This window comes from Crocodylus siamensis, chromosome 12 (genome assembly GCF_052110815.1).
Source record: "Crocodylus siamensis isolate JL-2025a chromosome 12, ASM5211081v1, whole genome shotgun sequence".
NCBI classification, from domain to species: Eukaryota; Metazoa; Chordata; order Crocodylia; family Crocodylidae; genus Crocodylus; species Crocodylus siamensis.
The window spans coordinates 27,662,489-27,670,449 of record NC_143406.1 but is presented as its reverse complement, the minus strand read 5'-3'; positions in this window follow the sequence as shown (position 1 = coordinate 27,670,449).

Below are 7,961 nucleotides of genomic sequence, written 5' to 3'. Positions count from 1 at the left end.
GACAGTTGTCTTCAGCATCTTTTCTCCTTATTCCTTTTTAAAAATTAGTAAAAAGGTAGAGGCATGTGCACATATGATCAAAAAAACTACTTTGAGAGTATATAAGATTATAGGTGTGTTTGTTGAAAATGTGGAGTAACTTGACAAGTGAGACCCCTCTCCTCCACCCCTGTTGCAACCATCCAGTTACCAAGCTGCAAAAGAGAAATTCTGGCCTCCTTTGAATAAAATAGGGCTTTTACTATTCTTTTTGCAGTAGTACTTAGGAGTCATATCCTGGCCCAAGCACACTATGAACTAAGTCTTGTGCCAGCACATAAGGAAGAGGCTGGGAGATGAATTTTGAGAAATCAAATGCACATGTGGCACACCTGTCATCCTGAATATTTGATGATAACCTGCAGGCAGGATACAACGTAGCTTTAGCATACAATACAGGCAGTCCTTGACTTGCAACATTTTGCGTTACAAAGTTTCACACTTACAACATTTATAAATTGGCACCCTGTTTCAACTTTCTGAGGTCAGTTTCAACTTTACAACACTTGATCTGACGCCAAGCCATGCCAGTGAACAAGCTCGCTGCATCACTCATCTCCCTGGAGAACATCTGTCCAAACTTCCTTGGACACTTTCTTTAAGAAAGCAGACAAGATTCCAGAAAAACCTGCAGCCAGGACTCCTGAGAAGACTCCAGCCAAGAACCCTTCAAAAGGTCCAACCAAGAGCCCTTCAAAATGTCCAGCAAAGTCTCTTCAAAGAAGTCCTTCCAAAACAATGATTGCTATTTACAATATAAATACATTCATGTAGCTATATTATTCATCTATAATTGACTGGGTACAAAATTCTAGGTTATTTTTGGTGAAAATAGGGTATTGGGTCTTGGTTCAGGAACCAACCCCCCATTTATAACACTGTTCCTATGAGAAAATTGGTTCCGAGTTACAACATTTCGACTTAAGACGTGGTTTTCAGGAACCAATTGTGTCATAAGTCTGAGGACTGCCTGTAGACTAAATCGTAACAGTTGCTTAGTTTCTGTAGGAAGAGTTTACTGAGGATTTATCAAGAGAGCCAAAGTTCTATCCAGAGCAGTGGTTCTCAAACTTTTTTTTTTGGCAGACCACTTCAAAAATTGCTGAGGGTCTTGGCAGACCACTTAAACTTTTTTTTGTTCTACAAATCAAAGCACACAACTCATATTTTATTATCCAGTAGTCTTACCTTTCTAATGCAATGGATGTGCCTGTTTTTTGGAGCAAGGTTCTGGGAAGTCAGGTGCAATGTTTGTCAGCTTTAGCCTTAGGTCACTTTTCTGTGGACCACCTGAATGGAGCTTGCGGACCAGTTTCAAAACCTCTGATATAGAGAATGACTGATGATCTCTGTTTTATAGCTGGTAAGGTTTACCTTTTTATTTATTTATTTTTTAAATGAAAGCCATTCATTGTGAAGGGAACAGGAAAAAGGACATCCTTTTAAAGGATTTCTTTTAAACTGTTGCCATGGGAACATCATGGGATGTGAAAAAAGGGTTTATCGATTCATAGATGGTAAGGCTGGAAGGGACCTCTGAAGAACACCGAGTCCATCCCCCTGCATCAAGCAGGAAAGACAACTGGGGTCAGGTGATCCAAGTGAGGTGACCGTCCAGTCTCCTCTTGAAAATTTCCAGGGTAGGCGATTGCACCACCTCTGCAGGGAGCTTAATCCACAGTCTGGACACCCTGACTGTGAAGAAGGTTTTCCTAATGTTGAGCCTGAATTGATCTTCCAGGGAACTGTGGCCATTGCTCCTGGTTTTCCCCTCAGGTGTTTTAGTGAACAGATGCTCACCAAGCCCTTGATGTACTCCCCTAGTATAGCAGTAAGCTGCTACCATGTCCCCTCTTAGCCTTCTCTTCCTCAGGCTGAAGAGTCCCAGATCCCTCAGCCTTTCCTTGTGTGGCTTGCTTTTTAAGACTCTGATCATACAGGTGGCTCTTTGGACTCTCTCAAGTTTGTCCATGTCCTTGTTAAAGTGTGATGCCCAGAACTGGAGACTGTACTCCAGCTGCGATCTCACCAGTGCAGAGAAGAGCAGAAGAATCACCTTGGTTTGCTGGAGATGCACCGATTGATGCATGGCAGAGTATTATTTGCCCTGCTGGCTACAGCATGGCACTGCCAGCTCATATTTATACTGCGTCCTATTATTACCCCCAGGTCCCTTTCATTCATGGTACTAGTCAGTTTGGTGCCACCAGGTCTGTTCGTGTGCTAGGGGTAGCTCATCCAGAGGTGGAGCACTTTACATTTCTCAGTGTTGAACTTCATCAGGTTCTGATGCACCCAACTTGCCAGCCTGTCTAGGTCCACCTGTATCTTCAAGTGTAACCATGCTTCTCCGTAACTTGGTATCATCCATGAATTTGGCCAGTGAGCTCTTCACCCCCACATCCAAATTCTTAATAAAGAAGTTGAAAAGCACTGGACCAAGCACCTACCCTTGCGGGACACCGCTGCCCACTTCTCACCAGGATGACATAGATCCGTTCACTACGACTCTCTAGGTCCTGTCCTGCAGCCAATTTCTCACCCACCTGACTGTCTCAGAGTTAAGCCTGCAATCCTCCAATTCTCTCATGAGGACATCATGGGATATTAGATCAAAGGCCTTTTGGAAGTCTAGGTATACAGTGTCAACCTGCTCTTTCATGTCCAGGTGGTGAGTTACCTGGTTATAGAGGGAGATGAGGTTGGTAAGGCAAGACCTGCCCATGATGAAGCCATGCTGGCTGTCATTCAGAATCTTGCCTTCTGCGCACTTATTGCAGGTAGACTCCTTGACGAACTTCTCTGGAATTTTCCCTAGGATGAAAGTTAGGCTCATTGGCCTGTAGTTACCTGGGTCCTCCCTCCTGCCCTTCTTGTGGATGGGCACAACACTGGCCCTCTTCCAGTCCTCAGGGACTTCTCCAGAGCATCACAAGTTGTGGAAGAGTTTTGCCAGGGGTTCTACAATGATTTCAGCCAGCTCCTTCAGCACTCTCGGATGAAGATCATCCTGTCCTGTTGACTTGTATACACCTAATTTTATTAATTGGTCATACACCAATTCTACGGCAATAGTAAGAAAGCGATTATTCCTACCGTGCTCATCCTCTGCTCTACCTAGTGTAGTTTTCTGCTTGATCTGGTGAAAGACTGAGATGAAGTAGTCATAGCCTGAGGTGAAGTAATCAAAAGGGTTTAGTCTCTAACCCTTATAAATGCCAATGTCCTGCAGGGAGTTGCAGTATCCGGGGGAACGTTTGTTCACCAGAGTGCCCCAAGGGATGACGAGGTCGAATGGTCATAAACTACTGCAAGACCGTTTCAGGCTGGACATAAGGAAGAATTTACCATCCGAGCCCCCAAGGTCTGGAACAGCCTGCTATCGGAGGTGGCTCAAGCAGCTATATTGAACACCTTCAAAAGCAAATTGGATGCTTATCTTGGTGGGATCTTATGACCCCAGCTGACTTCCTGCCCTTTGGGCAGGGGGCTGGACTAGATGATCTTTCGAGGTCCCTTCCAGCCCTGATGTCTATGAAATCTATGAATGGCTGGAGCCCCATAGTGCATGCTTTTGAAGGAAAGCAAACAAGTCCAGTGCAAACTGGAGTGAACATAACTTCTCAGTTCAGTCTTCCCACATCATTCCTACAGGTTGAGTAGAACTAGGAGAAGCTTCCCTCTCATGCCCCCCACCAGTGGCACATATTCCTCGGTCCACAAAGCAAGGAGTTCAAAGGTGGGGACCAGAAGAAAAGCAAACTGGGGAGCTAAAGAGTATTTTAGGTACATTTAAATTCTGCTTTGTCACTTCCATATTTTCCTTTCCTTCCCGTGTAGAAAGAATGCAGCTTTCCTTTAAGGATGAACAGGTCACTGCTATATTTAAAGATGAAATTAAGCACAGACAGAACATGCTTACAAAAACATCATTGCTTGACTTCTGTTAATATGCTGTTTTACATTTCTTTGATACTCAACACATTTAAGAGTGAATGGCCTGCTTCAGGAGTTCAGCTTCCAGTAAAGTGCCAAATACCTGTTTCAGCCAGATCCTGCTCTTAGCAAAGGCTGCACCTCCAGAGCCTGCTGCTGCTTTGGGAGGCCCAACTCTGTGCTACTGCCCTCAGTACAGCTCTGCGCCCAGGAGGCATATTGCTGGCGCAGTGGGGTTGAGAAGGGGCAAGGTTTTCCGCATAGCTCCGCTCCCTGCTGTGCTGGGTCATGAGGGGAGGTGTGGGGACACAGGGTGGGAGCTTGAGCTTGCAGCCTGCATCTGCCCCAGATACAGATCCCCCTGGTGTGACTTTCTTTAAAAACCTCCTCTGCAAATACATTTCTTGAATGATTCGCCCTTAACACTGAAATTTATTATAGTTGGTACTATGAAGGGTGATTGCTGGATGCCCAGGTCATAGCCAACTCCTCTTCTTCAGCAGTTAAGGATTGAGCCTAGTACTGAGTATTGAGAATATCAGCAAGAAAATGAGCTGGAGATAGTGCTTGATCCATTTGTTTTTTTAATGCCTGAAATTAACTCTGTCATTGCGTATTTCTCTTATCAAAGTCTCACTGAGTTCCTTCCAATTTTCAACAGCATCAGCAATGAAACAGCGATTCCCCTGCACTTTGTTCAGGGCTACAGAAATAGGCTTCAGGATAGTCAGTATATGTTCTACAGTTCTCTTTAGCTTAATGTTGAGAATTTTGACTATGGCAGTTCCATTTATTTTGTCATCATTTTGTTCACAAATTGTTATCAGATTGAGCCAGTTATCAGTATATCACTCAAAACAGTCCACTACTGAGTTTCACCGCACGTCTCATGGGACAGTGAGTTTGTTTCTTCCTGCTTTCCTTAGATCAGCTGCTGCAAAGTGGTTGTTATGGAAATTTTTTGCAATTTCAACATGAGCCTTCATTTCTGGAGTACTGAAGTCTTTGGCTAAGAGGTACATCAAACGAGCACTGCAGCCATATGTTATTGGGGATTTCTTCACTTTCTTTTAGATTTTTTTCTCATCTTTGAAACATCTGCAGCATTGTCCATGACAGCAGCGTACTAGACATTTGCATTATTTTTCAGTTTATTATAGCTTTTACTGCTACTTCTTGCAAGTATTCTGCTCTATGTGCATTTCCTGATGTATCGGTTATTTCTGTAATGTAGACAGTCCCTTCTTCTGTTGTTATACAAGCACATATTACTGGATCATTGTGGACATTGCTCCATGTATCAAGACTGGTTAACATTTTTCCCCTCTGGCCTTTTTGCACACTGTTCAATTTCTCATACACTTCATCCAGCAATTTGCCTGCTATATCTGGACTGTATCCTGATCATAATGACTGAACTGTATCAATGAAGTATCTGTTCTCAACCTTTTGGCAAGGAGAGCTTGTTGCATAAACAAACGGAGCAGTTTTTTTCATCAGTTATCTCCAGCTGTAATCTACTCATTCTTCTTACAAAAACTTATCTATGGTTGTCTCTGGATGATGGAGATGTTTTCTCTTTTTTGCTACAGGTGACATACATTTGATTGGAACACTGGTATCATTAGCAAATAACTCTGAAACTGTAGACAGCGATGACTATGTTGCAGATGGATAGTCAGAATCCTCTGTGCTGTGGATGAATCCTCCTGAACAAAAGAAGTCAATGCAGCCACTACAGTGCTGCTTGTTTAGTATTACTCAGCCATTGCACTCAGTACTACTTTAGAAGTGAAACTGTCCAAGGAAGAGCTGCTTATTACAGCAGTTAGTTTATATCACAACTGCATTAAAATATGATAGTTCCATAGAGTAACAACTATATTTTTGCTCAAACATTTTTATGAGAATTCAGGTAGTCCAGAAGTCCACCCAAAAGTTATGGACAGTGAAGACAGGCAGTCCTTAAGAAAGAAGTATGAAGTAAGAAAGTTGACTAACCTAGAGATCCTGCATGTTCAGACATGTTCCATTCATCATCTTCAAAGCAGCTTCTTCCTGAAAAGGAGCGCTTCTCAAGATGTTGTTTCATTCAGGCAACCAGGCCTTGCATTTCTTTGTTGCCCTGTTTGCATTTTGCATGCATGTCTGTCTTACGCACAGGTAGATGAACTTCATCAAAATATTCCCAAACAGGGTCTCTTTTACAGCCTGGCAAGCCTGCTGCCATGCTAGGCTTTCCCTTCTACCATACCATTCCCTCACTAGATCTCAAATCAACAGAGACTGTACTCAGAAACTTATCCCTCAAGACTTATGGAATATTTTGTTCAATTTTTTTTTCACTTTTGTTTTGACTGCCCCTCCGCTCCTTGCATTTATCTTCAGACTTCTCCTCCTTGCCCAGATCTACTCCACCCCCAACAATCCTCTATTCATTTAACTTCTTGAAACTTTAGAGAGAGGTAAGGCCTTTGTGTACACAAACTGGCAGAGACACAAGGGGGCTGATGAGTAGGTAATCAGGTTTTTTATCTTTCATCTCCATATACTGCTGTTAACAAGGATGTTATCTCTGGAGAAAGAAATCTACAATTTGAGAACTGAAACTAAGCACCACAGAGATGTTTAATGGGATCTTCGAGACTAAGCACCGAGTCCCACTGGGTAGAGTGATTTTCTTTAATCTCTACTAATCTTATGGGGTTCCCAGAGGGTCCTCTACAGATTGGGCCGCTAATATAGTGCATGGCCTGTTGTGACCGATTTATAAAACTTTTTTAAAAAGGTTACATGAACATATTGTCTCAAATAGTATAACTGGAAGTTATAATCCATATTCCCTGATATTTTTGAGCTTTAACATCTCTTAAAGTAAAACTGTCTTTATACAGGTTTATTTAAAAAAAAAATCTTTAAAAAAAATACAATTGAAGAAAAAAAATCTAAATTTAAACAACTCATTTTATCCACCCTGGTCATCAGTCATAACCATGAGCTGGGGCTGGCACTGGCACTAAGGCACACAGTTGACAGCCCAAAGGTTGCAAGTTTGAAGCCAAAGCAGAAGCACCCACGGTGCGGTCTGTCAGATCCCAATTAATCTGCAAATTCTGTTAAATGCCTTTTCACAAGGACATGAAACAGGAAGGAACCATGAGCAAATTAATAATACTCCTGTAGGTCTGTTCACATGGAAGCAGTAGCAGGTGGCCATTTAAAAAAAAGGCAAGATATAACTTAGTTACATATTAACTGGACAGGAAATTTTAAGCAGTTGTTTGGCTAATAGATAACTTGTATCTCTGAGTCACAAGTATGTTAGCATCAGTGCATCTATATCTTTTTAAAGATAGATGGGCCAAAATGGTAAAAATTACTTTGAGATGGTTAGTAAAGAGTAGTCAGTAAACTTTTTGTCTCTTACAAGGAACAATATTAGAAAAGCTCCTTAGGCCAAAGTACAGTGTTTCCTGAGCTTTGTCTGGTTTGTCAAAACATCGGCCAGGCTTGTCAAGGACACTTCCCTGCAACAGTCTCTTGATAAATACAGAGAGCATTAAAGCTTCCCAAAACTGTTTTCTTTAGTTTACTAAAGAAGTTTTCTCCATAAAACAGATTGGTAGCAACAGCACTAAAAATAATAATTAAAAAATGGTTACATTTTAAAACACTAGAGCCATGCCTTAAGAGTTTGTTCAGCATGAATAATAGATATCTTTTAAAGGAATAACAAACATGATTTTATGTTAGAACAACCATGAGAAAGGAGAGAAAGTAAAAGTAATTCATTTGTCTACAGCCTGTTCATAATTTTGCACAGAAGATCGATGATAAATCTTGATAATTGTTCACAACTGTACAGGAAATGAGAATTTCAGAATAGTTTTTAGGATTCCAGATTATTTTATCATGCAGCTTGTCTTCTGGGGTAGGATTTTCTCTTAAGGTTGAAAATTCTGTTCTGAGCACAAATGGTTTGTAAG